The sequence below is a fragment of the Carassius gibelio genome, chromosome B15, assembly GCF_023724105.1.
Source record: "Carassius gibelio isolate Cgi1373 ecotype wild population from Czech Republic chromosome B15, carGib1.2-hapl.c, whole genome shotgun sequence".
Taxonomy (NCBI): Eukaryota; Metazoa; Chordata; class Actinopteri; order Cypriniformes; family Cyprinidae; genus Carassius; species Carassius gibelio.
Genome location: NC_068410.1, coordinates 17,462,311 through 17,487,327, shown reverse-complemented (window position 1 = coordinate 17,487,327; position 25,017 = coordinate 17,462,311). Strand labels below are relative to the sequence as shown.

Sequence of the window (25,017 nt, the reverse complement as noted above, 5' to 3'; positions counted from 1 at the left end):
TTGGGCTGTGAGGTTTTGCTCTCCGTAAAAAAGGGGGTGCAGAGGAGTGTCAGAGCAGCATGCAATTTAATTTGCGAACCACCCCTCAGATGCTGCCGAACAATACTGGCCAGAGTCATCTCAGCGATGCAGCATGGCTCAGCTGGTCAAAGAGCTTGCCTTGCAAACAGGTGATCCTTGGTTTAGGACTGCTGCAAGCCTGGAAGGAGCTGCTGCACGTGGCGCAGAGTGTAGCGCTTTGGGCTATTAGTCTCCGGTGTGAGGCCATTTAAAGTTTGTGGGTTTGAGTCAAAACAGATTGGTGACTTCTTGCCTTTCGTTTATCATTAAATTGCACGCTTATGCCCTCTGGCAACAGAAAGTTGTGAAAAATCTCATAAGCTGACCAGCACGTGGACCTTTGTCCTCACCGCTGGATGTTTTGATCAACTTACTCACCCTCCCAGAGCTGTAGGGCTCTGCTTGGCGCCGTGGCTTAGTTGGTTAAAGCGTCTGTCTAGTAAACAGGAGATCCTGGGTTCGAATCCCAGCGGTGCCTTTGCTGGTGATCAAGTGACGCCTTGGGCTGTGAGGTTTTGCTCTCCGTAAAAAAGGGGGTGCAGAGGAGTGCCAGAGCAGCATGCAATTTAATTTGCGAACCACCCCTCAGATGCTGCCGAACAATACTGGCCAGAGTCATCTCAGCGATGCAGCATGGCTCAGCTGGTCAAAGAGCTTGCCTTGCAAACAGGTGATCCTTGGTTTAGGACTGCTGCAAGCCTGGAAGGAGCTGCTGCACGTGGCGCAGAGTGTAGCGCATTGGGCTATTAGTCTCCGGTGTGAGGCCATTTAAAGTTTGTGGGTTTGAGTCAAAACAGATTGGTGACTTCTTGCCTTTCGTTTATCATTAAATTGCACGCTTATGCCCTCTGGCAACAGAAAGTTGTGAAAAATCTCATAAGCTGACCAGCACGTGGACCTTTGTCCTCACCGCTGGATGTTTTGATCAACTTACTCACCCTCCCAGAGCTGTAGGGCTCTGCTTGGCGCCGTGGCTTAGTTGGTTAAAGCGTCTGTCTCGTAAACAGGAGATGCTGGGTTCAAATCCCAGCGGTGCCTTTAGCGTCCCCTGTGTGCCTCAAGCATGTGCTTTTCTGAGATCGGACTGCAAACAGGGATAGCAAAGGCAGCAGGCGATTGCATTTCCAAACCAGATCCTGATAATGCTGACGCTCTTTTGAACAGGTCAACACTTGCTGACAGGCTCTGTGGTACAATAGATAGCAAACTGGACTTCTAGACGGCCAGATGAGGCCATTGCTGTGCAGAGCCTGGCCGTTGGCCTCTTATCTGGATGCTTTAATCCTCTAAGTGCCCCTCCCTGAGAGAGTGTGTGCAGGTTGGCGCCGTGGCTTAGTTGGTTAAAGCTTGTGTAGTAAGTAGGACATACTGAATTCAAATCTCAGCACTGTCTTTGCTGGTTATCAAACACCACCTTGGGTTGTATGGTTTTGCTTTGCGCAATCATGCGGTACAGAGGAGCGTCACAGCAACATGCGATTTCATTTGCCAACCACCCCTCAGCTGCTGCCGAACAATTCTGACCCAAGTCAACAACGCAGCAGGGCGCCGTGGCTTAGCTGGTCAAAGCACTTGTCTTGTAAACAGGAGATCCTGGGTTCGATTCCCAGCGGTGCCTTTTAACAGGTGGCTCTGCTCTGTGGGTTCTTTCTGGGAAAGGAAGCCCTTACAGATACTCCGCTTTTCCAACCACATACCAATTGCAGAGAGGCCTAGTTGGTTAAAGCGCCTGTCTAGTAAACAGGAGATCCTGGGTTCGAATCCCAGCGGTGCCTTTGCTGGTGATCAAGTGACGCCTTGGGCTGTGAGGTTTTGCTCTCCGTAAAAAAGGGGGTGCAGAGGAGTGCCAGAGCAGCATGCAATTTAATTTGCGAACCACCCCTCAGATGCTGCCGAACAATACTGGCCAGAGTCATCTCAGCGATGCAGCATGGCTCAGCTGGTCAAAGAGCTTGCCTTGCAAACAGGTGATCCTTGGTTTAGGACTGCTGCAAGCCTGGAAGGAGCTGCTGCACGTGGCGCAGAGTGTAGCGCTTTGGGCTATTAGTCTCCGGTGTGAGGCCATTTAAAGTTTGTGGGTTTGAGTCAAAACAGATTGGTGACTTCTTGCCTTTCGTTTATCATTAAATTGCACGCTTATGCCCTCTGGCAACAGAAAGTTGTGAAAAATCTCATAAGCTGACCAGCACGTGGACCTTTGTCCTCACCGCTGGATGTTTTGATCAACTTACTCACCCTCCCAGAGCTGTAGGGCTCTGCTTGGCGCCGTGGCTTAGTTGGTTAAAGCGTCTGTCTCGTAAACAGGAGATCCTGGGTTCAAATCCCAGCGGTGCCTTTGCTGGTGATCAAGTGACGCCTTGGGCTGTGAGGTTTTGCTCTCCGTAAAAAAGGGGGTGCAGAGGAGTGTCAGAGCAGCATGCAATTTAATTTGCGAACCACCCCTCAGATGCTGCCGAACAATACTGGCCAGAGTCATCTCAGCGATGCAGCATGGCTCAGCTGGTCAAAGAGCTTGCCTTGCAAACAGGTGATCCTTGGTTTAGGACTGCTGCAAGCCTGGAAGGAGCTGCTGCACGTGGCGCAGAGTGTAGCGCTTTGGGCTATTAGTCTCCGGTGTGAGGCCATTTAAAGTTTGTGGGTTTGAGTCAAAACAGATTGGTGACTTCTTGCCTTTCGTTTATCATTAAATTGCACGCTTATGCCCTCTGGCAACAGAAAGTTGTGAAAAATCTCATAAGCTGACCAGCACGTGGACCTTTGTCCTCACCGCTGGATGTTTTGATCAACTTACTCACCCTCCCAGAGCTGTAGGGCTCTGCTTGGCGCCGTGGCTTAGTTGGTTAAAGCGTCTGTCTCGTAAACAGGAGATCCTGGGTTCAAATCCCAGCGGTGCCTTTAGCGTCCCCTGTGTGCCTCAAGCATGTGCTTTTCTGAGATCGGACTGCAAACAGGGATAGCAAAGGCAGCAGGCGATTGCATTTCCAAACCAGATCCTGATAATGCTGACGCTCTTTTGAACAGGTCAACACTTGCTGACAGGCTCTGTGGTACAATAGATAGCAAACTGGACTTCTAGACGGCCAGATGAGGCCATTGCTGTGCAGAGCCTGGCCGTTGGCCTCTTATTGCTTTGCGCAATCATGCGGTACAGAGGAGCGTCAGAGCAACATGCGATTTCATTTGCCAACCACCCCTCAGCTGCTGCCGAACAATTCTGACCCAAGTCAACAACGCAGCAGGGCGCCGTGGCTTAGCTGGTCAAAGCGCTTGTCTTGTAAACAGGAGATCCTGGGTTCGATTCCCAGCGGTGCCTTTTAACAGGTGGCTCTGCTCTGTGGGTTCTTTCTGGGAAAGGAAGCCCTTACAGATACTCCGCTTTTCCAACCACATACCAATTGCAGAGAGGCCCACATATCTTGTCGTTCCCGCTCCCCAAATACCTGAACTCAATTCAACGCACTGGAACAGCCAGGAAAAAAAAACTCCACACGTGGCTCTGTGGCGCAATGGATAGCGCATTGGACTTCTAGACTGCCAGATGAGGCCATTCAAAGGTTGTGGGTTCGAGTCCCACCAGAGTCGTTGCTTTTGGCTTTCTGTTAATGGCGCTTGGCCAACAAACACATATGCTCTCTGGCCTGCCCCTCCGGACTTATAAAACTCTAAATCTCACTTTCTTGGCAGGTACATGCAAGTTGGCGCCGTGGCTTAGTTGGTTAAAGCGCCTGTCTAGTAAACAGGAGATCCTGGGTTCGAATCCCAGCGGTGCCTTTGCTGGTGATCAAGTGACGCCTTGGGCTGTGAGGTTTTGCTCTCCGTAAAAAAGGGGGTGCAGAGGAGTGCCAGAGCAGCATGCAATTTAATTTGCGAACCACCCCTCAGATGCTACCGAACAATACTGGCCAGAGTCATCTCAGCGATGCAGCATGGCTCAGCTGATCAAAGAGCTTGCCTTGCAAACAGGTGATCCTTGGTTTAGGACTGCTGCAAGCCTGGAAGGAGCTGCTGCACGTGGCGCAGAGTGTAGCGCATTGGGCTATTAGTCTCCGGTGTGAGGCCATTTAAAGTTTGTGGGTTTGAGTCAAAACAGATTGGTGACTTCTTGCCTTTCGTTTATCATTAAATTGCACGCTTATGCCCTCTGGCAACAGAAAGTTGTGAAAAATCTCATAAGCTGACCAGCACGTGGACCTTTGTCCTCACCGCTGGATGTTTTGATCAACTTACTCACCCTCCCAGAGCTGTAGGGCTCTGCTTGGCGCCGTGGCTTAGTTGGTTAAAGCGTCTGTCTAGTAAACAGGAGATCCTGGGTTCGAATCCCAGCGGTGCCTTTGCTGGTGATCAAGTGACGCCTTGGGCTGTGAGGTTTTGCTCTCCGTAAAAAAGGGGGTGCAGAGGAGTGCCAGAGCAGCATGCAATTTAATTTGCGAACCACCCCTCAGATGCTGCCGAACAACACTGGCCAGAGTCATCTCAGCGATGCAGCATGGCTCAGCTGGTCAAAGAGCTTGCCTTGCAAACAGGTGATCCTTGGTTTAGGACTGCTGCAAGCCTGGAAGGAGCTGCTGCACGTGGCGCAGAGTGTAGCGCATTGGGCTATTAGTCTCCGGTGTGAGGCCATTTAAAGTTTGTGGGTTTGAGTCAAAACAGATTGGTGACTTCTTGCCTTTCGTTTATCATTAAATTGCACGCTTATGCCCTCTGGCAACAGAAAGTTGTGAAAAATCTCATAAGCTGACCAGCACGTGGACCTTTGTCCTCACCGCTGGATGTTTTGATCAACTTACTCACCCTCCCAGAGCTGTAGGGCTCTGCTTGGCGCCGTGGCTTAGTTGGTTAAAGCGTCTGTCTCGTAAACAGGAGATCCTGGGTTCAAATCCCAGCGATGCCTTTAGCGTCCCCTGTGTGCCTCAAGCATGTGCTTTTCTGAGATCGGACTGCAAACAGGGATAGCAAAGGCAGCAGGCGATTGCATTTCCAAACCAGATCCTGATAATGCTGACGCTCTTTTGAACAGGTCAACACTTGCTGACAGGCTCTGTGGTACAATAGATAGCAAACTGGACTTCTAGACGGCCAGATGAGGCCATTGCTGTGCAGAGCCTGGCCGTTGGCCTCTTATCTGGATGCTTTAATCCTCTAAGTGCCCCTCCCTGAGAGAGTGTGTGCAGGTTGGCGCCGTGGCTTAGTTGGTTAAAGCTTGTGTAGTAAATAGGACATACTGAATTCAAATCTCAGCACTGTCTTTGCTGGTTATCAAACACCACCTTGGGTTGTATGGTTTTGCTTTGCGCAATCATGCGGTACAGAGGAGCGTCACAGCAACATGCGATTTCATTTGCCAACCACCCCTCAGCTGCTGCCGAACAATTCTGACCCAAGTCAACAACGCAGCAGGGCGCCGTGGCTTAGCTGGTCAAAGCACTTGTCTTGTAAACAGGAGATCCTGGGTTCGATTCCCAGCGGTGCCTTTTAACAGGTGGCTCTGCTCTGTGGGTTCTTTCTGGGAAAGGAAGCCCTTACAGATACTCCGCTTTTCCAACCACATACCAATTGCAGAGAGGCCTAGTTGGTTAAAGCGCCTGTCTAGTAAACAGGAGATCCTGGGTTCGAATCCCAGCGGTGCCTTTGCTGGTGATCAAGTGACGCCTTGGGCTGTGAGGTTTTGCTCTCCGTAAAAAAGGGGGTGCAGAGGAGTGCCAGAGCAGCATGCAATTTAATTTGCGAACCACCCCTCAGATGCTGCCGAACAATACTGGCCAGAGTCATCTCAGCGATGCAGCATGGCTCAGCTGGTCAAAGAGCTTGCCTTGCAAACAGGTGATCCTTGGTTTAGGACTGCTGCAAGCCTGGAAGGAGCTGCTGCACGTGTAGCGCATTGGGCTATTAGTCTCCGGTGTGAGGCCATTTAAAGTTTGTGGGTTTGAGTCAAAACAGATTGGTGACTTCTTGCCTTTCGTTTATCATTAAATTGCACGCTTATGCTCTCTGGCAACAGAAAGTTGTGAAAAATCTCATAAGCTGACCAGCACGTGGACCTTTGTCCTCACCGCTGGATGTTTTGATCAACTTACTCACCCTCCCAGAGCTGTAGGGTTCTGCTTGGCGCCGTGGCTTAGTTGGTTAAAGCGTCTGTCTCGTAAACAGGAGATCCTGGGTTCAAATCCCAGCGGTGCCTTTAGCGTCCCCTGTGTGCCTCAAGCATGTGCTTTTCTGAGATCGGACTGCAAACAGGGATAGCAAAGGCAGCAGGCGATTGCATTTCCAAACCAGATCCTGATAATGCTGACGCTCTTTTGAACAGGTCAACACTTGCTGACAGGCTCTGTGGTACAATAGATAGCAAACTGGACTTCTAGATGGCCAGATGAGGCCATTGCTGTGCAGAGCCTGGCCGTTGGCCTCTTATCTGGATGCTTTAATCCTCTAAGTGCCCCTCCCTGAGAGAGTGTGTGCAGGTTGGCGCCGTGGCTTAGTTGGTTAAAGCTTGTGTAGTAAATAGGACATACTGAATTCAAATCTCAGCACTGTCTTTGCTGGTTATCAAACACCACCTTGGGTTGTATGGTTTTGCTTTGCGCAATCATGCGGTACAGAGGAGCGTCACAGCAACATGCGATTTCATTTGCCAACCACCCCTCAGCTGCTGCCGAACAATTCTGACCCAAGTCAACAACGCAGCAGGGCGCCGTGGCTTAGCTGGTCAAAGCACTTGTCTTGTAAACAGGAGATCCTGGGTTCGATTCCCAGCGGTGCCTTTTAACAGGTGGCTCTGCTCTGTGGGTTCTTTCTGGGAAAGGAAGCCCTTACAGATACTCCGCTTTTCCAACCACATACCAATTGCAGAGAGGCCTAGTTGGTTAAAGCGCCTGTCTAGTAAACAGGAGATCCTGGGTTCGAATCCCAGCGGTGCCTTTGCTGGTGATCAAGTGACGCCTTGGGCTGTGAGGTTTTGCTCTCCGTAAAAAAGGGGGTGCAGAGGAGTGTCAGAGCAGCATGCAATTTAATTTGCGAACCACCCCTCAGATGCTGCCGAACAATACTGGCCAGAGTCATCTCAGCGATGCAGCATGGCTCAGCTGGTCAAAGAGCTTGCCTTGCAAACAGGTGATCCTTGGTTTAGGACTGCTGCAAGCCTGGAAGGAGCTGCTGCACGTGGCGCAGAGTGTAGCGCTTTGGGCTATTAGTCTCCGGTGTGAGGCCATTTAAAGTTTGTGGGTTTGAGTCAAAACAGATTGGTGACTTCTTGCCTTTCGTTTATCATTAAATTGCACGCTTATGCCCTCTGGCAACAGAAAGTTGTGAAAAATCTCATAAGCTGACCAGCACGTGGACCTTTGTCCTCACCGCTGGATGTTTTGATCAACTTACTCACCCTCCCAGAGCTGTAGGGCTCTGCTTGGCGCCGTGGCTTAGTTGGTTAAAGCGTCTGTCTAGTAAACAGGAGATCCTGGGTTCGAATCCCAGCGGTGCCTTTGCTGGTGATCAAGTGACGCCTTGGGCTGTGAGGTTTTGCTCTCCGTAAAAAAGGGGGTGCAGAGGAGTGCCAGAGCAGCATGCAATTTAATTTGCGAACCACCCCTCAGATGCTGCCGAACAATACTGGCCAGAGTCATCTCAGCGATGCAGCATGGCTCAGCTGGTCAAAGAGCTTGCCTTGCAAACAGGTGATCCTTGGTTTAGGACTGCTGCAAGCCTGGAAGGAGCTGCTGCACGTGGCGCAGAGTGTAGCGCATTGGGCTATTAGTCTCCGGTGTGAGGCCATTTAAAGTTTGTGGGTTTGAGTCAAAACAGATTGGTGACTTCTTGCCTTTCGTTTATCATTAAATTGCACGCTTATGCCCTCTGGCAACAGAAAGTTGTGAAAAATCTCATAAGCTGACCAGCACGTGGACCTTTGTCCTCACCGCTGGATGTTTTGATCAACTTACTCACCCTCCCAGAGCTGTAGGGCTCTGCTTGGCGCCGTGGCTTAGTTGGTTAAAGCGTCTGTCTCGTAAACAGGAGATGCTGGGTTCAAATCCCAGCGGTGCCTTTAGCGTCCCCTGTGTGCCTCAAGCATGTGCTTTTCTGAGATCGGACTGCAAACAGGGATAGCAAAGGCAGCAGGCGATTGCATTTCCAAACCAGATCCTGATAATGCTGACGCTCTTTTGAACAGGTCAACACTTGCTGACAGGCTCTGTGGTACAATAGATAGCAAACTGGACTTCTAGACGGCCAGATGAGGCCATTGCTGTGCAGAGCCTGGCCGTTGGCCTCTTATCTGGATGCTTTAATCCTCTAAGTGCCCCTCCCTGAGAGAGTGTGTGCAGGTTGGCGCCGTGGCTTAGTTGGTTAAAGCTTGTGTAGTAAGTAGGACATACTGAATTCAAATCTCAGCACTGTCTTTGCTGGTTATCAAACACCACCTTGGGTTGTATGGTTTTGCTTTGCGCAATCATGCGGTACAGAGGAGCGTCACAGCAACATGCGATTTCATTTGCCAACCACCCCTCAGCTGCTGCCGAACAATTCTGACCCAAGTCAACAACGCAGCAGGGTGCCGTGGCTTAGCTGGTCAAAGCACTTGTCTTGTAAACAGGAGATCCTGGGTTCGATTCCCAGCGGTGCCTTTTAACAGGTGGCTCTGCTCTGTGGGTTCTTTCTGGGAAAGGAAGCCCTTACAGATACTCCGCTTTTCCAACCACATACCAATTGCAGAGAGGCCTAGTTGGTTAAAGCGCCTGTCTAGTAAACAGGAGATCCTGGGTTCGAATCCCAGCGGTGCCTTTGCTGGTGATCAAGTGACGCCTTGGGCTGTGAGGTTTTGCTCTCCGTAAAAAAGGGGGTGCAGAGGAGTGCCAGAGCAGCATGCAATTTAATTTGCGAACCACCCCTCAGATGCTGCCGAACAATACTGGCCAGAGTCATCTCAGCGATGCAGCATGGCTCAGCTGGTCAAAGAGCTTGCCTTGCAAACAGGTGATCCTTGGTTTAGGACTGCTGCAAGCCTGGAAGGAGCTGCTGCACGTGGCGCAGAGTGTAGCGCATTGGGCTATTAGTCTCCGGTGTGAGGCCATTTAAAGTTTGTGGGTTTGAGTCAAAACAGATTGGTGACTTCTTGCCTTTCGTTTATCATTAAATTGCACGCTTATGCCCTCTGGCAACAGAAAGTTGTGAAAAATCTCATAAGCTGACCAGCACGTGGACCTTTGTCCTCACCGCTGGATGTTTTGATCAACTTACTCACCCTCCCAGAGCTGTAGGGCTCTGCTTGGCGCCGTGGCTTAGTTGGTTAAAGCGTCTGTCTCGTAAACAGGAGATCCTGGGTTCAAATCCCAGCGGTGCCTTTAGCGTCCCCTGTGTGCCTCCAGCATGTGCTTTTCTGAGATCGGACTGCAAACAGGGATAGCAAAGGCAGCAGGCGATTGCATTTCCAAACCAGATCCTGATAATGCTGATGCTCTTTTGAACAGGTCAACACTTGCTGACAGGCTCTGTGGTACAATAGATAGCAAACTGGACTTCTAGACGGCCAGATGAGGCCATTGCTGTGCAGAGCCTGGCCGTTGGCCTCTTATCTGGATGCTTTAATCCTCTAAGTGCCCCTCCCTGAGAGAGTGTGTGCAGGTTGGCGCCGTGGCTTAGTTGGTTAAAGCTTGTGTAGTAAATAGGACATACTGAATTCAAATCTCAGCACTGTCTTTGCTGGTTATCAAACACCACCTTGGGTTGTATGGTTTTGCTTTGCGCAATCATGCGGTACAGAGGAGCGTCACAGCAACATGCGATTTCATTTGCCAACCACCCCTCAGCTGCTGCCGAACAATTCTGACCCAAGTCAACAACGCAGCAGGGCGCCGTGGCTTAGCTGGTCAAAGCACTTGACTTGTAAACAGGAGATCCTGGGTTCGATTCCCAGCGGTGCCTTTAAACAGGTGGCTCTGCTCTGTGGGTTCTTTCTGGGAAAGGAAGCCCTTACAGATACTCTGCTTTTCCAACCACATACCAATTGCAGAGAGGCCTAGTTGGTTAAAGCGCCTGTCTAGTAAACAGGAGATCCTGGGTTCGAATCCCAGCGGTGCCTTTGCTGGTGATCAAGTGACGCCTTGGGCTGTGAGGTTTTGCTCTCCGTAAAAAAGGGGGTGCAGAGGAGTGTCAGAGCAGCATGCAATTTAATTTGCGAACCACCCCTCAGATGCTGCCGAACAATACTGGCCAGAGTCATCTCAGCGATGCAGCATGGCTCAGCTGGTCAAAGAGCTTGCCTTGCAAACAGGTGATCCTTGGTTTAGGACTGCTGCAAGCCTGGAAGGAGCTGCTGCACGTGGCGCAGAGTGTAGCGCTTTGGGCTATTAGTCTCCGGTGTGAGGCCATTTAAAGTTTGTGGGTTTGAGTCAAAACAGATTGGTGACTTCTTGCCTTTCGTTTATCATTAAATTGCACGCTTATGCCCTCTGGCAACAGAAAGTTGTGAAAAATCTCATAAGCTGACCAGCACGTGGACCTTTGTCCTCACCGCTGGATGTTTTGATCAACTTACTCACCCTCCCAGAGCTGTAGGGCTCTGCTTGGCGCCGTGGCTTAGTTGGTTAAAGCGTCTGTCTCGTAAACAGGAGATCCTGGGTTCAAATCCCAGCAGTGCCTTTAGCGTCCCCTGTGTGCCTCAAGCATGTGCTTTTCTGAGATCGGACTGCAAACAGGGATAGCAAAGGCAGCAGGCGATTGCATTTCCAAACCAGATCCTGATAATGCTGACGCTCTTTTGAACAGGTCAACACTTGCTGACAGGCTCTGTGGTACAATAGATAGCAAACTGGACTTCTAGACGGCCAGATGAGGCCATTGCTGTGCAGAGCCTGGCCGTTGGCCTCTTATCTGGATGCTTTAATCCTCTAAGTGCCCCTCCCTGAGAGAGTGTGTGCAGGTTGGCGCCGTGGCTTAGTTGGTTAAAGCTTGTGTAGTAAATAGGACATACTGAATTCAAATCTCAGCACTGTCTTTGCTGGTTATCAAACACCACCTTGGGTTGTATGGTTTTGCTTTGCGTAATCATGCGGTACAGAGGAGCGTCACAGCAACATGCGATTTCATTTGCCAACCACCCCTCAGCTGCTGCCGAACAATTCTGACCCAAGTCAACAACGCAGCAGGGCGTCGTGGCTTAGCTGGTCAAAGCGCTTGTCTTGTAAACAGGAGATCCTGGGTTCGATTCCCAGCGGTGCCTTTTAACAGGTGGCTCTGCTCTGTGGGTTCTTTCTGGGAAAGGAAGCCCTTACAGATACTCCGCTTTTCCAACCACATACCAATTGCAGAGAGGCCCACATATCTTGTCCTTCCCGCTCCCCAAATACCTGAACTCAATTCAACGCACTGGAACAGCCAGGAAAAAAAAAACTCCACACGTGGCTCTGTGGCGCAATGGATAGCGCATTGGACTTCTAGACTGCCAGATGAGGCCATTCAAAGGTTGTGGGTTCGAGTCCCACCAGAGTCGTTGCTTTTGGCTTTCTGTTAATGGCGCTTGGCCAACAAACACATATGCTCTCTGGCCTGCCCCTCCGGACTTATAAAACTCTAAATCTCACTTTCTTGGCAGGTACATGCAAGTTGGCGCCGTGGCTTAGTTGGTTAAAGCGCCTGTCTAGTAAACAGGAGATCCTGGGTTCGAATCCCAGCGGTGCCTTTGCTGGTGATCAAGTGACGCCTTGGGCTGTGAGGTTTTGCTCTCCGTAAAAAAGGGGGTGCAGAGGAGTGCCAGAGCAGCATGCAATTTAATTTGCGAACCACCCCTCAGATGCTGCCGAACAATACTGGCCAGAGTCATCTCAGCGATGCAGCATGGCTCAGCTGGTCAAAGAGCTTGCCTTGCAAACAGGTGATCCTTGGTTTAGGACTGCTGCAAGCCTGGAAGGAGCTGCTGCACGTGGCGCAGAGTGTAGCGCATTGGGCTATTAGTCTCCGGTGTGAGGCCATTTAAAGTTTGTGGGTTTGAGTCAAAACAGATTGGTGACTTCTTGCCTTTCGTTTATCATTAAATTGCACGCTTATGCCCTCTGGCAACAGAAAGTTGTGAAAAATCTCATAAGCTGACCAGCACGTGGACCTTTGTCCTCACCGCTGGATGTTTTGATCAACTTACTCACCCTCCCAGAGCTGTAGGGCTCTGCTTGGCGCCGTGGTTTAGTTGGTTAAAGCGTCTGTCTCGTAAACAGGAGATCCTGGGTTCAAATCCCAGCGGTGCCTTTAGCGTCCCCTTTGTGCCTCAAGCATGTGCTTTTCTGAGATCGGACTGCAAACAGGGATAGCAAAGGCAGCAGGCGATTGCATTTCCAAACCAGATCCTGATAATGCTGACGCTCTTTTGAACAGGTCAACACTTGCTGACAGGCTCTGTGGTACAATAGATAGCAAACTGGACTTCTAGACGGCCAGATGAGGCCATTGCTGTGCAGAGACTGGCCGTTGGCCTCTTATCTGGATGCTTTAATCCTCTAAGTGCCCCTCCCTGAGAGAGTGTGTGCAGGTTGGCGCCGTGGCTTAGTTGGTTAAAGCTTGTGTAGTAAATAGGACATACTGAATTCAAATCTCAGCACTGTCTTTGCTGGTTATCAAACACCACCTTGGGTTGTATGGTTTTGCTTTGCGCAATCATGCGGTACAGAGGAGCGTCAGAGCAACATGCGATTTCATTTGCCAACCACCCCTCAGCTGCTGCCGAACAATTCTGACCCAAGTCAACAACGCAGCAGGGCGCCGTGGCTTAGCTGGTTAAAGCGCCTGTCTAGTAAACAGGAGATCCTGGGTTCGAATCCCAGCGGTGCCTTTGCTGGTGATCAAGTGACGCCTTGGGCTGTGAGGTTTTGCTCTCCGTAAAAAAGGGGTTGCAGAGGAGTGCCAGAGCAGCATGCAATTTAATTTGCGAACCACCCCTCAGATGCTGCCGAACAATACTGGCCAGAGTCATCTCAGCGATGCAGCATGGCTCAGCTGGTCAAAGAGCTTGCCTTGCAAACAGGTGATCCTTGGTTTAGGACTGCTGCAAGCCTGGAAGGAGCTGCTGCACGTGGCGCAGAGTGTAGCGCATTGGGCTATTAGTCTCCGGTGTGAGGCCATTTAAAGTTTGTGGGTTTGAGTCAAAACAGATTGGTGACTTCTTGCCTTTCGTTTATCATTAAATTGCACGCTTATGCCCTCTGGCAACAGAAAGTTGTGAAAAATCTCATAAGCTGACCAGCACGTGGACCTTTGTCCTCACCGCTGGATGTTTTGATCAACTTACTCACCCTCCCAGAGCTGTAGGGCTCTGCTTGGCGCCGTGGCTTAGTTGGTTAAAGCGTCTGTCTAGTAAACAGGAGATCCTGGGTTCGAATCCCAGCGGTGCCTTTGCTGGTGATCAAGTGACGCCTTGGGCTGTGAGGTTTTGCTCTCCGTAAAAAAGGGGGTGCAGAGGAGTGCCAGAGCAGCATGCAATTTAATTTGCGAACCACCCCTCAGATGCTGCCGAACAATACTGGCCAGAGTCATCTCAGCGATGCAGCATGGCTCAGCTGGTCAAAGAGCTTGCCTTTCAAACAGGTGATCCTTGGTTTAGGACTGCTGCAAGCCTGGAAGGAGCTGCTGCACGTGGCGCAGAGTGTAGCGCTTTGGGCTATTAGTCTCCGGTGTGAGGCCATTTAAAGTTTGTGGGTTTGAGTCAAAACAGATTGGTGACTTCTTGCCTTTCGTTTATCATTAAATTGCACGCTTATGCCCTCTGGCAACAGAAAGTTGTGAAAAATCTCATAAGCTGACCAGCACGTGGACCTTTGTCCTCACCGCTGGATGTTTTGATCAACTTACTCACCCTCCCAGAGCTGTAGGGCTCTGCTTGGCGCCGTGGCTTAGTTGGTTAAAGCGTCTGTCTCGTAAACAGAAGATCCTGGGTTCAAATCCCAGCGGTGCCTTTAGCGTCCCCTGTGTGCCTCAAGCATGTGCTTTTCTGAGATCGGACTGCAAACAGGGATAGCAAAGGCAGCAGGCGATTGCATTTCCAAACCAGATCCTGATAATGCTGACGCTCTTTTGAACAGGTCAACACTTGCTGACAGGCTCTGTGGTACAATAGATAGCAAACTGGACTTCTAGACGGCCAGATGAGGCCATTGCTGTGCAGAGCCTGGCCGTTGGCCTCTTATCTGGATGCTTTAATCCTCTAAGTGCCCCTCCCTGAGAGAGTGTGTGCAGGTTGGCGCCGTGGCTTAGTTGGTTAAAGCTTGTGTAGTAAATAGGACATACTGAATTCAAATCTCAGCACTGTCTTTGCTGGTTATCAAACACCACCTTGGGTTGTATGGTTTTGCTTTGCGCAATCATGCGGTACAGAGGAGCGTCACAGCAACATGCGATTTCATTTGCCAACCACCCCTCAGCTGCTGCCGAACAATTCTGACCCAAGTCAACAACGCAGCAGGGTGCCGTGGCTTAGCTGGTCAAAGCGCTTGTCTTGTAAACAGGAGATCCTGGGTTCGATTCCCAGCGGTGCCTTTTAACAGGTGGCTCTGCTCTGTGGGTTCTTTCTGGGAAAGGAAGCCCTTACAGATACTCCGCTTTTCCAACCACATACCAATTGCAGAGAGGCCTAGTTGGTTAAAGTGCCTGTCTAGTAAACAGGAGATCCTGGGTTCGAATCCCAGCGGTGCCTTTGCTGGTGATCAAGTGACGCCTTGGGCTGTGAGGTTTTGCTCTCCGTAAAAAAGGGGGTGCAGAGGAGTGTCAGAGCAGCATGCAATTTAATTTGCGAACCACCCCTCAGATGCTGCCGAACAATACTGGCCAGAGTCATCTCAGCGATGCAGCATGGCTCAGCTGGTCAAAGAGCTTGCCTTGCAAACAGGTGATCCTTGGTTTAGGACTGCTGCAAGCCTGGAAGGAGCTGCTGCACGTGGCGCAGAGTGTAGCGCTTTGGGCTATTAGTCTCCGGTGTGAGGCCATTTAAAGTTTGTGGGTTTGAGTCAAAACAGATTGGTGACTTCTTGCCTTTCGTTTATCATTAAATTGCACGCTTATGCCCTCTGGCAACAGAAAGTTGTGAAAAATCTCATAAGCTGACCAGCACGTGGACCTTTGTCCTCACCGCTGGATGTTTTGATCAACTTACTCACCCTCCCAGAGCTGTAGGGCTCTGCTTGGCGCCGTGGCTTAGTTGGTTAAAGCGTCTGTCTCGTAAACAGGAGATCCTGGGTTCAAATCCCAGCGGTGCCTTTAGCGTCCCCTGTGTGCCTCAAGCATGTGCTTTTCTGAGATCGGACTGCAAACAGGGATAGCAAAGGCAGCAGGCGATTGCATTTCCAAACCAGATCCTGATAATGCTGACGCTCTTTTGAACAGGTCAACACTTGCTGACAGGCTCTGTGGTACAATAGATAGCAAACTGGACTTCTAGACGGCCAGATGAGGCCATTGCTGTGCAGAGCCTGGCCGTTGGCCTCTTATTGCTTTGCGCAATCATGCGGTACAGAGGAGCGTCAGAGCAACATGCGATTTCATTTGCCAACCACCCCTCAGCTGCTGCCGAACAATTCTGACCAAAGTCAACAACGCAGCAGGGCGCCGTGGCTTAGCTGGTCAAAGCGCTTGTCTTGTAAACAGGAGATCCTGGGTTCGATTCCCAGCGGTGCCTTTTAACAGGTGGCTCTGCTCTGTGGGTTCTTTCTGGGAAAGGAAGCCCTTACAGATACTCCGCTTTTCCAACCACATACCAATTGCAGAGAGGCCCACATATCTTGTCCTTCCCGCTCCCCAAATACCTGAACTCAATTCAACGCACTGGAACAGCCAGGAAAAAAAAACTCCACACGTGGCTCTGTGGCGCAATGGATAGCGCATTGGACTTCTAGACTGCCAGATGAGGCCATTCAAAGGTTGTGGGTTCGAGTCCCACCAGAGTCGTTGCTTTTGGCTTTCTGTTAATGGCGCTTTGCCAACAAACACATATGCTCTCTGGCCTGCCCCTCCGGACTTATAAAACTCTAAATCTCACTTTCTTGGCAGGTACATGCAAGTTGGCGCCGTGGCTTAGTTGGTTAAAGCGCCTGTCTAGTAAACAGGAGATCCTGGGTTCGAATCCCAGCGGTGCCTTTGCTGGTGATCAAGTGACGCCTTGGGCTGTGAGGTTTTGCTCTCCGTAAAAAAGGGGGTGCAGAGGAGTGCCAGAGCAGCATGCAATTTAATTTGCGAACCACCCCTCAGATGCTACCGAACAATACTGGCCAGAGTCATCTCAGCGATGCAGCATGGCTCAGCTGGTCAAAGAGCTTGCCTTGCAAACAGGTGATCCTTGGTTTAGGACTGCTGCAAGCCTGGAAGGAGCTGCTGCACGTGGCGCAGAGTGTAGCGCATTGGGCTATTAGTCTCCGGTGTGAGGCCATTTAAAGTTTGTGGGTTTGAGTCAAAACAGATTGGTGACTTCTTGCCTTTCGTTTATCATTAAATTGCACGCTTATGCCCTCTGGCAACAGAAAGTTGTGAAAAATCTCATAAGCTGACCAGCACGTGGACCTTTGTCCTCACCGCTGGATGTTTTGATCAACTTACTCACCCTCCCAGAGCTGTAGGGCTCTGCTTGGCGCCGTGGCTTAGTTGGTTAAAGCGTCTGTCTCGTAAACAGGAGATCCTGGGTTCAAATCCCAGCGGTGCCTTTAGCGTCCCCTGTGTGCCTCAAGCATGTGCTTTTCTGAGATCGGACTGCAAACAGGGATAGCAAAGGCAGCAGGCGATTGCATTTCCAAACCAGATCCTGATAATGCTGACGCTCTTTTGAACAGGTCAACACTTGCTGACAGGCTCTGTGGTACAATAGATAGCAAACTGGACTTCTAGACGGCCAGATGAGGCCATTGCTGTGCAGAGCCTGGCCGTTGGCCTCTTATCTGGATGCTTTAATCCTCTAAGTGCCCCTCCCTGAGAGAGTGTGTGCAGGTTGGCGCCGTGGCTTAGTTGGTTAAAGCTTGTGTAGTAAATAGGACATACTGAATTCAAATCTCAGCACTGTCTTTGCTGGTTATCAAACACCACCTTGGGTTGTATGGTTTTGCTTTGCGCAATCATGCGGTACAGAGGAGCGTCAGAGCAACATGCGATTTCATTTGCCAACCACCCCTCAGCTGCTGCCGAACAATTCTGACCCAAGTCAACAACGCAGCAGGGCGCCGTGGCTTAGCTGGTCAAAGCGCTTGTCTTGTAAACAGGAGATCCTGGGTTCGATTCCCAGCGGTGCCTTTTAACAGGTGGCTCTGCTCTGTGGGTTCTTTCTGGGAAAGGAAGCCCTTACAGATACTCCGCTTTTCCAACCACATACCAATTGCAGAGAGGCCCACATATCTTGTCCTTCCCGCTCCCCAAATACCTGAACTCAATTCAACGCACTGGAACAGCCAGGAAAAAAAAACTCCACACGTGGCTCTGTGGCGCAATGGATAGCGCATTGGACTTCTAGACTGCCAGATGAGGCCATTCAAAGGTTGTGGGTTCGAGTCCCATCAGAGTCGTTGCTTTTGGCTTTCTGTTAATGGCGCTTGGCCAACAAACACATATGCTCTCTGGCCTGCCCCTCCGGACTTATAAAACTCTAAATCTCACTTTCTTGGCAGGTACATGCAAGTTGGCGCCGTGGCTTAGTTGGTTAAAGCGCCTGTCTAGTAAACAGGAGATCCAGGGTTCGAATCCCAGCGGTGCCTTTGCTGGTGATCAAGTGACGCCTTGGGCTGTGAGGTTTTGCTCTCCGTAAAAAAGGGGGTGCAGAGGAGTGCCAGAGCAGCATGCAATTTAATTTGCGAACCACCCCTCAGATGCTACCGAACAATACTGGCCAGAGTCATCTCAGCGATGCAGCATGGCTCAGCTGGTCAAAGAGCTTGCCTTGCAAACAGGTGATCCTTGGTTTAGGACTGCTGCAAGCCTGGAAGGAGCTGCTGCACGTGGCGCAGAGTGTAGCGCATTGGGCTATTAGTCTCCGGTGTGAGGCCATTTAAAGTTTGTGGGTTTGAGTCAAAACAGATTGGTGACTTCTTGCCTTTCGTTTATCATTAAATTGCACGCTTATGCCCTCTGGCAACAGAAAGTTGTGAAAAATCTCATAAGCTGACCAGCACGTGGACCTTTGTCCTCACCGCTGGATGTTTTGATCAACTTACTCACCCTCCCAGAGCTGTAGGGCTCTGCTTGGCGCCGTGGCTTAGTTGGTTAAAGCGTCTGTCTCGTAAACAGGAGATCCTGGGTTCAAATCCCAGCGGTGCCTTTAGCGTCCCCTGTGTGCCTCAAGCATGTGCTTTTCTGAGATCGGACTGCAAACAGGGATAGCAAAGGCAGCAGGCGATTGCATTTCCAAACCAGATCCTGATAATGCTGACGCTCTTTTGAACAGGTCAACACTTGCTGACAGGCTCTGTGGTACAATAGATAGCAAACTGGACTTCTAGACGGCCAGATGAGGCCATTGCTGTGCAGAGACTGGCCGTTGGCCTCTTATCTGGATGCTTTAATCCTCTAAGTGCCCCTCCCTGAGAGAGTGTGTGCAGGTTGGCGCCGTGGCTTAGTTGGTTAAAGCTTGTGTAGTAAATAGGACATACTGAATTCAAATCTCAGCACTGTCTTTGCTGGTTATCAAACACCACCTTGGGTTGTATGGTTTTGCTTTGCGCAATCATGCGGTACAGAGGAGCGTCAGAGCAACATGCGATTTCATTTGCCAACCACCCCTCAGCTGCTGCCGAACAATTCTGACCCAAGTCAACAACGCAGCAGGGCGCCGTGGCTTAGCTGGTTAAAGCGCCTGTCTAGTAAACAGGAGATCCTGGGTTCGAATCCCAGCGGTGCCTTTGCTGGTGATCAAGTGACGCCTTGGGCTGTGAGGTTTTGCTCTCCGTAAAAAAGGGGTTGCAGAGGAGTGCCAGAGCAGCATGCAATTTAATTTGCGAACCACCCCTCAGATGCTGCCGAACAATACTGGCCAGAGTCATCTCAGCGATGCAGCATGGCTCAGCTGGTCAAAGAGCTTGCCTTGCAAACAGGTGATCCTTGGTTTAGGACTGCTGCAAGCCTGGAAGGAGCTGCTGCACGTGGCGCAGGGTGTAGCGCATTGGGCTATTAGTCTCCGGTGTGAGGCCATTTAAAGTTTGTGGGTTTGAGTCAAAACAGATTGGTGACTTCTTGCCTTTCGTTTATCATTAAATTGCACGCTTATGCCCTCTGGCAACAGAAAGTTGTGAAAAATCTCATAAGCTGACCAGCACGTGGACCTTTGTCCTCACCGCTGGATGTTTTGATCAACTTACTCACCCTCCCAGAGCTGTAGGGCTCTGCTTGGCGCCGTGGCTTAGTTGGTTAAAGCGTCTGTCTAGTAAACAGGAGATCCTGGGTTCGAATCCCAGCGGTGCCTTTGCTGGTGATCAAGTGACGCCTTGGGCTGTGAGGTTTTGCTCTCCGTAAAAAAGGGGGTGCAGAGGAGTGCCAGAGCAGCATGCAATTTAATTTGCGAACCACCCCTCAGATGCTGCCGAACAATACTGGCCAGAGTCATCTCAGCGATGCAGCATGGCTCAGCTGGTCAAAGAGCTTGCCTTGCAAACAGGTGATCCTTGGTTTAGGACTGCTGCAAGCCTGGAAGGAGCTGCTGCACGTGGCGCAGAGTGTAGCGCATTGGGCTATTAGTCTCCGGTGTGAGGCCATTTAAAGTTTGTGGGTTTGAGTCTAAACAGATTGGTGACTTCTTGCCTTTCGTTTATCATTAAATTGCACGCTTATGCCCTCTGGCAACAGAAAGTTGTGAAAAATCTCATAAGCTGACCAGCACGTGGACCTTTGTCCTCACCGCTGGATGTTTTGATCAACTTACTCACCCTCCCAGAGCTGTAGGGCTCTGCTTGGCGCCGTGGCTTAGTTGGTTAAAGCGTCTGTCTCGTAAACAGGAGATCCTGGGTTCAAATCCCAGCGGTGCCTTTAGCGTCCCCTGTGTGCCTCAAGCATGTGCTTTTCTGAGATCGGACTGCAAACAGGGATAGCAAAGGCAGCAGGCGATTGCATTTCCAAACCAGATCCTGATAATGCTGACGCTCTTTTGAACAGGTCAACACTTGCTGACAGGCTCTGTGGTACAATAGATAGCAAACTGGACTTCTAGACGGCCAGATGAGGCCATTGCTGTGCAGAGCCTGGCCGTTGGCCTCTTATCTGGATGCTTTAATCCTCTAAGTGCCCCTCCCTGAGAGAGTGTGTGCAGGTTGGCGCCGTGGCTTAGTTGGTTAAAGCTTGTGTAGTAAATAGGACATACTGAATTCAAATCTCAGCACTGTCTTTGCTGGTTATCAAACACCACCTTGGGTTGTATGGTTTTGCTTTGCGCAATCATGCGGTACAGAGGAGCGTCACAGCAACATGCGATTTCATTTGCCAACCACCCCTCAGCTGCTGCCGAACAATTCTGACCCAAGTCAACAACGCAGCAGGATTCCCAGCGGTGCCTTTTAACAGGTGGCTCTGCTCTGTGGGTTCTTTCTGGGAAAGGAAGCCCTTACAGATACTCCGCTTTTCCAACCACATACCAATTGCAGAGAGGCCCACATATCTTGTCCTTCCCGCTCCCCAAATACCTGAACTCAATTCAACGCACTGGAACAGCCAGGAAAAAAAAAACTCCACACGTGGCTCTGTGGCGCAATGGATAGCGCATTGGACTTCTAGACTGCCAGATGAGGCCATTCAAAGGTTGTGGGTTCGAGTCCCACCAGAGTCGGTGCTTTTGGCTTTCTGTTAATGGCGCTTGGCCAACAAACACATATGCTCTCTGGCCACCCCTCCGGACTTATAAAACTCTAAATCTCACTTTCTTGGCAGGTACATGCAAGTTGGCGCCGTGGCTTAGTTGGTTAAAGCGCCTGTCTAGTAAACAGGAGATCCTGGGTTCGAATCCCAGCGGTGCCTTTGCTGGTGATCAAGTGACGCCTTGGGCTGTGAGGTTTTGCTCTCCGTAAAAAAGGGGGTGCAGAGGAGTGCCAGAGCAGCATGCAATTTAATTTGCGAACCACCCCTCAGATGCTGCCGAACAATACTGGCCAGAGTCATCTCAGCGATGCAGCATGGCTCAGCTGGTCAAAGAGCTTGCCTTGCAAACAGGTGATCCTTGGTTTAGGACTGCTGCAAGCCTGGAAGGAGCTGCTGCACGTGGCGCAGAGTGTAGCGCATTGGGCTATTAGTCTCCGGTGTGAGGCCATTTAAAGTTTGTGGGTTTGAGTCAAAACAGATTGGTGACTTCTTGCCTTTCGTTTATCATTAAATTGCACGCTTATGCCCTCTGGCAACAGAAAGTTGTGAAAAATCTCATAAGCTGACCAGCACGTGGACCTTTGTCCTCACCGCTGGATGTTTTGATCAACTTACTCACCCTCCCAGAGCTGTAGGGCTCTGCTTGGCGCCGTGGCTTAGTTGGTTAAAGCGTCTGTCTCGTAAACAGGAGATCCTGGGTTCAAATCCCAGCGGTGCCTTTAGCGTCCCCTGTGTGCCTCAAGCATGTGCTTTTCTGAGATCGGACTGCAAACAGGGATAGCAAAGGCAGCAGGCGATTGCATTTCCAAACCAGATCCTGATAATGCTGACGCTCTTTTGAACAGGTCAACACTTGCTGACAGGCTCTGTGGTACAATAGATAGCAAACTGGACTTCTAGACGGCCAGATGAGGCCATTGCTGTGCAGAGCCTGGCCGTTGGCCTCTTATCTGGATGCTTTAATCCTCTAAGTGCCCCTCCCTGAGAGAGTGTGTGCAGGTTGGCGCCGTGGCTTAGTTGGTTAAAGCTTGTGTAGTAAATAGGACATACTGAATTCAAATCTCAGCACTGTCTTTGCTGGTTATCAAACACCACCTTGGGTTGTATGGTTTTGCTTTGCGCAATCATGCGGTACAGAGGAGCGTCAGAGCAACATGCGATTTCATTTGCCAACCACCCCTCAGCTGCTGCCGAACAATTCTGACCCAAGTCAACAACGCAGCAGGGCGCCGTGGCTTAGCTGGTCAAAGCGCTTGTCTTGTAAACAGGAGATCCTGGGTTCGATTCCCAGCGGTGCCTTTTAACAGGTGGCTCTGCTCTGTGGGTTCTTTCTGGGAAAGGAAGCCCTTACAGATACTCCGCTTTTCCAACCACATACCAATTGCAGAGAGGCCCACATATCTTGTCCTTCCCTCTCCCCAAATACCTGAACTCAATTCAACGCACTGGAACAGCCAGGAAAAAAAAACTCCACACGTGGCTCTGTGGCGCAATGGATAGCGCATTGGACTTCTAGACTGCCAGATGAGGCCATTCAAAGGTTGTGGGTTCGAGTCCCACCAGAGTCGTTGCTTTTGGCTTTCTGTTAATGGCGCTTGGCCAACAAACACATATGCTCTCTGGCCACCCCTCCGGACTTATAAAACTCTAAATCTCACTTTCTTGGCAGGTACATGCAAGTTGGCGCCGTGGCTTAGTTGGTTAAAGCGCCTGTCTAGTAAACAGGAGATCCTGGGTTCGAATCCCAGCGGTGCCTTTGCTGGTGATCAAGTGACGCCTTGGGCTGTGAGGTTTTGCTCTCCGTAAAAAAGGGGGTACAGAGGAGTGCCAGAGCAGCATGCAATTTAATTTGCGAAACACCCCTCAGATGCTGCCGAACAATACTGGCCAGAGTCATCTCAGCGATGCAGCATGGCTCAGCTGGTCAAAGAGCTTGCCTTGCAAACAGGTGATCCTTGGTTTAGGACTGCTGCAAGCCTGGAAGGAGCTGCTGCACGTGGCGCAGAGTGTAGCGCATTGGGCTATTAGTCTCCGGTGTGAGGCCATCTAAAGTTTGTGGGTTTGAGTCAAAACAGATTGGTGACTTCTTGCCTTTCGTTTATCATTAAATTGCACGCTTATGCCCTCTGGCAACAGAAAGTTGTGAAAAATCTCATAAGCTGACCAGCACGTGGACCTTTGTCCTCACCGCTGGATGTTTTGATCAACTTACTCACCCTCCCAGAGCTGTAGGGCTCTGCTTGGCGCCGTGGCTTAGTTGGTTAAAGCGTCTGTCTCGTAAACAGGAGATCCTGGGTTCAAATCCCAGCGGTGCCTTTAGCGTCCCCTGTGTGCCTCAAGCATGTGCTTTTCTGAGATCGGACTGCAAACAGGGATAGCAAAGGCAGCAGGCGATTGCATTTCCAAACCAGATCCTGATAATGCTGACGCTCTTTTGAACAGGTCAACACTTGCTGACAGGCTCTGTGGTACAATAGATAGCAAACTGGACTTCTAGACGGCCAGATGAGGCCATTGCTGTGCAGAGCCTGGCCGTTGGCCTCTTATCTGGATGCTTTAATCCTCTAAGTGCCCCTCCCTGAGAGAGTGTGTGCAGGTTGGCGCCGTGGCTTAGTTGGTTAAAGCTTGTGTAGTAAATAGGACATACTGAATTCAAATCTCAGCACTGTCTTTGCTGGTTATCAAACACCACCTTGGGTTGTATGGTTTTGCTTTGCGCAATCATGCGGTACAGAGGAGCGTCAGAGCAACATGCGATTTCATTTGCCAACCACCCCTCAGCTGCTGCCGAACAATTCTGACCCAAGTCAACAACGCAGCAGGGCGCCGTGGCTTAGCTGGTCAAAGCGCTTGTCTTGTAAACAGGAGATCCTGGGTTCGATTCCCAGCGGTGCCTTTTAACAGGTGGCTCTGCTCTGTGGGTTCTTTCTGGGAAAGGAAGCCCTTACAGATACTCCGCTTTTCCAACCACATACCAATTGCAGAGAGGCCCACATATCTTGTCCTTCCCGCTCCCCAAATACCTGAACTCAATTCAACGCACTGGAACAGCCAGGAAAAAAAAAACTCCACACGTGGCTCTGTGGCGCAATGGATAGCGCATTGGACTTCTAGACTGCCAGATGAGGCCATTCAAAGGTTGTGGGTTCGAGTCCCACCAGAGTCGGTGCTTTTGGCTTTCTGTTAATGGCGCTTGGCCAACAAACACATATGCTCTCTGGCCACCCCTCCGGACTTATAAAACTCTAAATCTCACTTTCTTGGCAGGTACATGCAAGTTGGCGCCGTGGCTTAGTTGGTTAAAGCGCCTGTCTAGTAAACAGGAGATCCTGGGTTCGAATCCCAGCGGTGCCTTTGCTGGTGATCAAGTGACGCCTTGGGCTGTGAGGTTTTGCTCTCCGTAAAAAAGGGGGTGCAGAGGAGTGCCAGAGCAGCATGCAATTTAATTTGCGAACCACCCCTCAGATGCTGCCGAACAATACTGGCCAGAGTCATCTCAGCGATGCAGCATGGCTCAGCTGGTCAAAGAGCTTGCCTTGCAAACAGGTGATCCTTGGTTTAGGACTGCTGCAAGCCTGGAAGGAGCTGCTGCACGTGGCGCAGAGTGTAGCGCATTGGGCTATTAGTCTCCGGTGTGAGGCCATTTAAAGTTTGTGGGTTTGAGTCAAAACAGATTGGTGACTTCTTGCCTTTCGTTTATCATTAAATTGCACGCTTATGCCCTCTGGCAACAGAAAGTTGTGAAAAATCTCATAAGCTGACCAGCACGTGGACCTTTGTCCTCACCGCTGGATGTTTTGATCAACTTACTCACCCTCCCAGAGCTGTAGGGCTCTGCTTGGCGCCGTGGCTTAGTTGGTTAAAGCGTCTGTCTCGTAAACAGGAGATCCTGGGTTCAAATCCCAGCGGTGCCTTTAGCGTCCCCTGTGTGCCTCAAGCATGTGCTTTTCTGAGATCGGACTGCAAACAGGGATAGCAAAGGCAGCAGGCGATTGCATTTCCAAACCAGATCCTGATAATGCTGACGCTCTTTTGAACAGGTCAACACTTGCTGACAGGCTCTGTGGTACAATAGATAGCAAACTGGACTTCTAGACGGCCAGATGAGGCCATTGCTGTGCAGAGCCTGGCCGTTGGCCTCTTATCTGGATGCTTTAATCCTCTAAGTGCCCATCC

General features: G+C 50.6%; 50 non-coding genes across 50 annotated transcripts; all 50 read left to right on the top strand.

The window, feature by feature from the left end:
* Positions 1–464: 464 nt before the first annotated feature.
* trnat-agu (transfer RNA threonine (anticodon AGU)) lies at positions 465–538 on the top strand. Its single transcript has one exon. It is a non-coding gene; the product is annotated as a tRNA-Thr (tRNA).
* Positions 539–1,024: 486 nt separating this feature from the next.
* trnat-cgu (transfer RNA threonine (anticodon CGU)) lies at positions 1,025–1,098 on the top strand. Its single transcript has one exon. It is a non-coding gene; the product is annotated as a tRNA-Thr (tRNA).
* Positions 1,099–1,604: 506 nt separating this feature from the next.
* Positions 1,605–1,678, top strand: trnat-ugu (transfer RNA threonine (anticodon UGU)). Its single transcript has one exon. It is a non-coding gene; the product is annotated as a tRNA-Thr (tRNA).
* Positions 1,679–2,321: 643 nt separating this feature from the next.
* Positions 2,322–2,395, top strand: trnat-cgu (transfer RNA threonine (anticodon CGU)). Its single transcript has one exon. It is a non-coding gene; the product is annotated as a tRNA-Thr (tRNA).
* Positions 2,396–2,881: 486 nt separating this feature from the next.
* On the top strand, positions 2,882–2,955 carry trnat-cgu (transfer RNA threonine (anticodon CGU)). The gene has a single exon. It is a non-coding gene; the product is annotated as a tRNA-Thr (tRNA).
* A 344-nt stretch (positions 2,956–3,299) lies between these two features.
* On the top strand, positions 3,300–3,373 carry trnat-ugu (transfer RNA threonine (anticodon UGU)). Its single transcript has one exon. It is a non-coding gene; the product is annotated as a tRNA-Thr (tRNA).
* A 179-nt stretch (positions 3,374–3,552) lies between these two features.
* trnar-ucu (transfer RNA arginine (anticodon UCU)) lies at positions 3,553–3,642 on the top strand. The gene is given in 2 exon segments: positions 3,553–3,589; positions 3,607–3,642. It is a non-coding gene; the product is annotated as a tRNA-Arg (tRNA).
* Positions 3,643–3,757: 115 nt separating this feature from the next.
* Positions 3,758–3,831, top strand: trnat-agu (transfer RNA threonine (anticodon AGU)). The gene has a single exon. It is a non-coding gene; the product is annotated as a tRNA-Thr (tRNA).
* Positions 3,832–4,317: 486 nt separating this feature from the next.
* On the top strand, positions 4,318–4,391 carry trnat-agu (transfer RNA threonine (anticodon AGU)). Its single transcript has one exon. It is a non-coding gene; the product is annotated as a tRNA-Thr (tRNA).
* Positions 4,392–4,877: 486 nt separating this feature from the next.
* On the top strand, positions 4,878–4,951 carry trnat-cgu (transfer RNA threonine (anticodon CGU)). Its single transcript has one exon. It is a non-coding gene; the product is annotated as a tRNA-Thr (tRNA).
* Positions 4,952–5,457: 506 nt separating this feature from the next.
* On the top strand, positions 5,458–5,531 carry trnat-ugu (transfer RNA threonine (anticodon UGU)). The gene has a single exon. It is a non-coding gene; the product is annotated as a tRNA-Thr (tRNA).
* Positions 5,532–6,164: 633 nt separating this feature from the next.
* trnat-cgu (transfer RNA threonine (anticodon CGU)) lies at positions 6,165–6,238 on the top strand. Its single transcript has one exon. It is a non-coding gene; the product is annotated as a tRNA-Thr (tRNA).
* Positions 6,239–6,744: 506 nt separating this feature from the next.
* Positions 6,745–6,818, top strand: trnat-ugu (transfer RNA threonine (anticodon UGU)). The gene has a single exon. It is a non-coding gene; the product is annotated as a tRNA-Thr (tRNA).
* A 643-nt stretch (positions 6,819–7,461) lies between these two features.
* trnat-agu (transfer RNA threonine (anticodon AGU)) lies at positions 7,462–7,535 on the top strand. Its single transcript has one exon. It is a non-coding gene; the product is annotated as a tRNA-Thr (tRNA).
* A 486-nt stretch (positions 7,536–8,021) lies between these two features.
* On the top strand, positions 8,022–8,095 carry trnat-cgu (transfer RNA threonine (anticodon CGU)). The gene has a single exon. It is a non-coding gene; the product is annotated as a tRNA-Thr (tRNA).
* A 506-nt stretch (positions 8,096–8,601) lies between these two features.
* On the top strand, positions 8,602–8,675 carry trnat-ugu (transfer RNA threonine (anticodon UGU)). Its single transcript has one exon. It is a non-coding gene; the product is annotated as a tRNA-Thr (tRNA).
* A 643-nt stretch (positions 8,676–9,318) lies between these two features.
* trnat-cgu (transfer RNA threonine (anticodon CGU)) lies at positions 9,319–9,392 on the top strand. Its single transcript has one exon. It is a non-coding gene; the product is annotated as a tRNA-Thr (tRNA).
* A 506-nt stretch (positions 9,393–9,898) lies between these two features.
* On the top strand, positions 9,899–9,972 carry trnat-ugu (transfer RNA threonine (anticodon UGU)). The gene has a single exon. It is a non-coding gene; the product is annotated as a tRNA-Thr (tRNA).
* Positions 9,973–10,615: 643 nt separating this feature from the next.
* trnat-cgu (transfer RNA threonine (anticodon CGU)) lies at positions 10,616–10,689 on the top strand. Its single transcript has one exon. It is a non-coding gene; the product is annotated as a tRNA-Thr (tRNA).
* Positions 10,690–11,195: 506 nt separating this feature from the next.
* trnat-ugu (transfer RNA threonine (anticodon UGU)) lies at positions 11,196–11,269 on the top strand. Its single transcript has one exon. It is a non-coding gene; the product is annotated as a tRNA-Thr (tRNA).
* Positions 11,270–11,449: 180 nt separating this feature from the next.
* Positions 11,450–11,539, top strand: trnar-ucu (transfer RNA arginine (anticodon UCU)). The gene is given in 2 exon segments: positions 11,450–11,486; positions 11,504–11,539. It is a non-coding gene; the product is annotated as a tRNA-Arg (tRNA).
* A 115-nt stretch (positions 11,540–11,654) lies between these two features.
* Positions 11,655–11,728, top strand: trnat-agu (transfer RNA threonine (anticodon AGU)). Its single transcript has one exon. It is a non-coding gene; the product is annotated as a tRNA-Thr (tRNA).
* Positions 11,729–12,214: 486 nt separating this feature from the next.
* Positions 12,215–12,288, top strand: trnat-cgu (transfer RNA threonine (anticodon CGU)). Its single transcript has one exon. It is a non-coding gene; the product is annotated as a tRNA-Thr (tRNA).
* Positions 12,289–12,794: 506 nt separating this feature from the next.
* On the top strand, positions 12,795–12,868 carry trnat-agu (transfer RNA threonine (anticodon AGU)). Its single transcript has one exon. It is a non-coding gene; the product is annotated as a tRNA-Thr (tRNA).
* A 486-nt stretch (positions 12,869–13,354) lies between these two features.
* Positions 13,355–13,428, top strand: trnat-agu (transfer RNA threonine (anticodon AGU)). Its single transcript has one exon. It is a non-coding gene; the product is annotated as a tRNA-Thr (tRNA).
* Positions 13,429–13,914: 486 nt separating this feature from the next.
* Positions 13,915–13,988, top strand: trnat-cgu (transfer RNA threonine (anticodon CGU)). The gene has a single exon. It is a non-coding gene; the product is annotated as a tRNA-Thr (tRNA).
* Positions 13,989–14,494: 506 nt separating this feature from the next.
* Positions 14,495–14,568, top strand: trnat-ugu (transfer RNA threonine (anticodon UGU)). The gene has a single exon. It is a non-coding gene; the product is annotated as a tRNA-Thr (tRNA).
* Positions 14,569–15,211: 643 nt separating this feature from the next.
* On the top strand, positions 15,212–15,285 carry trnat-cgu (transfer RNA threonine (anticodon CGU)). The gene has a single exon. It is a non-coding gene; the product is annotated as a tRNA-Thr (tRNA).
* Positions 15,286–15,629: 344 nt separating this feature from the next.
* Positions 15,630–15,703, top strand: trnat-ugu (transfer RNA threonine (anticodon UGU)). The gene has a single exon. It is a non-coding gene; the product is annotated as a tRNA-Thr (tRNA).
* Positions 15,704–15,882: 179 nt separating this feature from the next.
* On the top strand, positions 15,883–15,972 carry trnar-ucu (transfer RNA arginine (anticodon UCU)). The gene is given in 2 exon segments: positions 15,883–15,919; positions 15,937–15,972. It is a non-coding gene; the product is annotated as a tRNA-Arg (tRNA).
* A 115-nt stretch (positions 15,973–16,087) lies between these two features.
* trnat-agu (transfer RNA threonine (anticodon AGU)) lies at positions 16,088–16,161 on the top strand. The gene has a single exon. It is a non-coding gene; the product is annotated as a tRNA-Thr (tRNA).
* A 486-nt stretch (positions 16,162–16,647) lies between these two features.
* trnat-cgu (transfer RNA threonine (anticodon CGU)) lies at positions 16,648–16,721 on the top strand. Its single transcript has one exon. It is a non-coding gene; the product is annotated as a tRNA-Thr (tRNA).
* Positions 16,722–17,227: 506 nt separating this feature from the next.
* On the top strand, positions 17,228–17,301 carry trnat-ugu (transfer RNA threonine (anticodon UGU)). The gene has a single exon. It is a non-coding gene; the product is annotated as a tRNA-Thr (tRNA).
* Positions 17,302–17,480: 179 nt separating this feature from the next.
* Positions 17,481–17,570, top strand: trnar-ucu (transfer RNA arginine (anticodon UCU)). Its single transcript is given in 2 exon segments — positions 17,481–17,517; positions 17,535–17,570. It is a non-coding gene; the product is annotated as a tRNA-Arg (tRNA).
* A 115-nt stretch (positions 17,571–17,685) lies between these two features.
* On the top strand, positions 17,686–17,759 carry trnat-agu (transfer RNA threonine (anticodon AGU)). Its single transcript has one exon. It is a non-coding gene; the product is annotated as a tRNA-Thr (tRNA).
* Positions 17,760–18,245: 486 nt separating this feature from the next.
* trnat-cgu (transfer RNA threonine (anticodon CGU)) lies at positions 18,246–18,319 on the top strand. The gene has a single exon. It is a non-coding gene; the product is annotated as a tRNA-Thr (tRNA).
* A 506-nt stretch (positions 18,320–18,825) lies between these two features.
* Positions 18,826–18,899, top strand: trnat-agu (transfer RNA threonine (anticodon AGU)). Its single transcript has one exon. It is a non-coding gene; the product is annotated as a tRNA-Thr (tRNA).
* A 486-nt stretch (positions 18,900–19,385) lies between these two features.
* Positions 19,386–19,459, top strand: trnat-agu (transfer RNA threonine (anticodon AGU)). The gene has a single exon. It is a non-coding gene; the product is annotated as a tRNA-Thr (tRNA).
* A 486-nt stretch (positions 19,460–19,945) lies between these two features.
* Positions 19,946–20,019, top strand: trnat-cgu (transfer RNA threonine (anticodon CGU)). The gene has a single exon. It is a non-coding gene; the product is annotated as a tRNA-Thr (tRNA).
* Positions 20,020–20,722: 703 nt separating this feature from the next.
* On the top strand, positions 20,723–20,812 carry trnar-ucu (transfer RNA arginine (anticodon UCU)). Its single transcript is given in 2 exon segments — positions 20,723–20,759; positions 20,777–20,812. It is a non-coding gene; the product is annotated as a tRNA-Arg (tRNA).
* Positions 20,813–20,926: 114 nt separating this feature from the next.
* trnat-agu (transfer RNA threonine (anticodon AGU)) lies at positions 20,927–21,000 on the top strand. Its single transcript has one exon. It is a non-coding gene; the product is annotated as a tRNA-Thr (tRNA).
* Positions 21,001–21,486: 486 nt separating this feature from the next.
* On the top strand, positions 21,487–21,560 carry trnat-cgu (transfer RNA threonine (anticodon CGU)). The gene has a single exon. It is a non-coding gene; the product is annotated as a tRNA-Thr (tRNA).
* A 506-nt stretch (positions 21,561–22,066) lies between these two features.
* On the top strand, positions 22,067–22,140 carry trnat-ugu (transfer RNA threonine (anticodon UGU)). The gene has a single exon. It is a non-coding gene; the product is annotated as a tRNA-Thr (tRNA).
* Positions 22,141–22,319: 179 nt separating this feature from the next.
* trnar-ucu (transfer RNA arginine (anticodon UCU)) lies at positions 22,320–22,409 on the top strand. Its single transcript is given in 2 exon segments — positions 22,320–22,356; positions 22,374–22,409. It is a non-coding gene; the product is annotated as a tRNA-Arg (tRNA).
* Positions 22,410–22,523: 114 nt separating this feature from the next.
* Positions 22,524–22,597, top strand: trnat-agu (transfer RNA threonine (anticodon AGU)). Its single transcript has one exon. It is a non-coding gene; the product is annotated as a tRNA-Thr (tRNA).
* A 486-nt stretch (positions 22,598–23,083) lies between these two features.
* Positions 23,084–23,157, top strand: trnat-cgu (transfer RNA threonine (anticodon CGU)). The gene has a single exon. It is a non-coding gene; the product is annotated as a tRNA-Thr (tRNA).
* Positions 23,158–23,663: 506 nt separating this feature from the next.
* trnat-ugu (transfer RNA threonine (anticodon UGU)) lies at positions 23,664–23,737 on the top strand. The gene has a single exon. It is a non-coding gene; the product is annotated as a tRNA-Thr (tRNA).
* A 180-nt stretch (positions 23,738–23,917) lies between these two features.
* On the top strand, positions 23,918–24,007 carry trnar-ucu (transfer RNA arginine (anticodon UCU)). Its single transcript is given in 2 exon segments — positions 23,918–23,954; positions 23,972–24,007. It is a non-coding gene; the product is annotated as a tRNA-Arg (tRNA).
* Positions 24,008–24,121: 114 nt separating this feature from the next.
* On the top strand, positions 24,122–24,195 carry trnat-agu (transfer RNA threonine (anticodon AGU)). Its single transcript has one exon. It is a non-coding gene; the product is annotated as a tRNA-Thr (tRNA).
* Positions 24,196–24,681: 486 nt separating this feature from the next.
* trnat-cgu (transfer RNA threonine (anticodon CGU)) lies at positions 24,682–24,755 on the top strand. Its single transcript has one exon. It is a non-coding gene; the product is annotated as a tRNA-Thr (tRNA).
* The last annotated feature ends 262 nt before the right edge of the window (positions 24,756–25,017 follow it).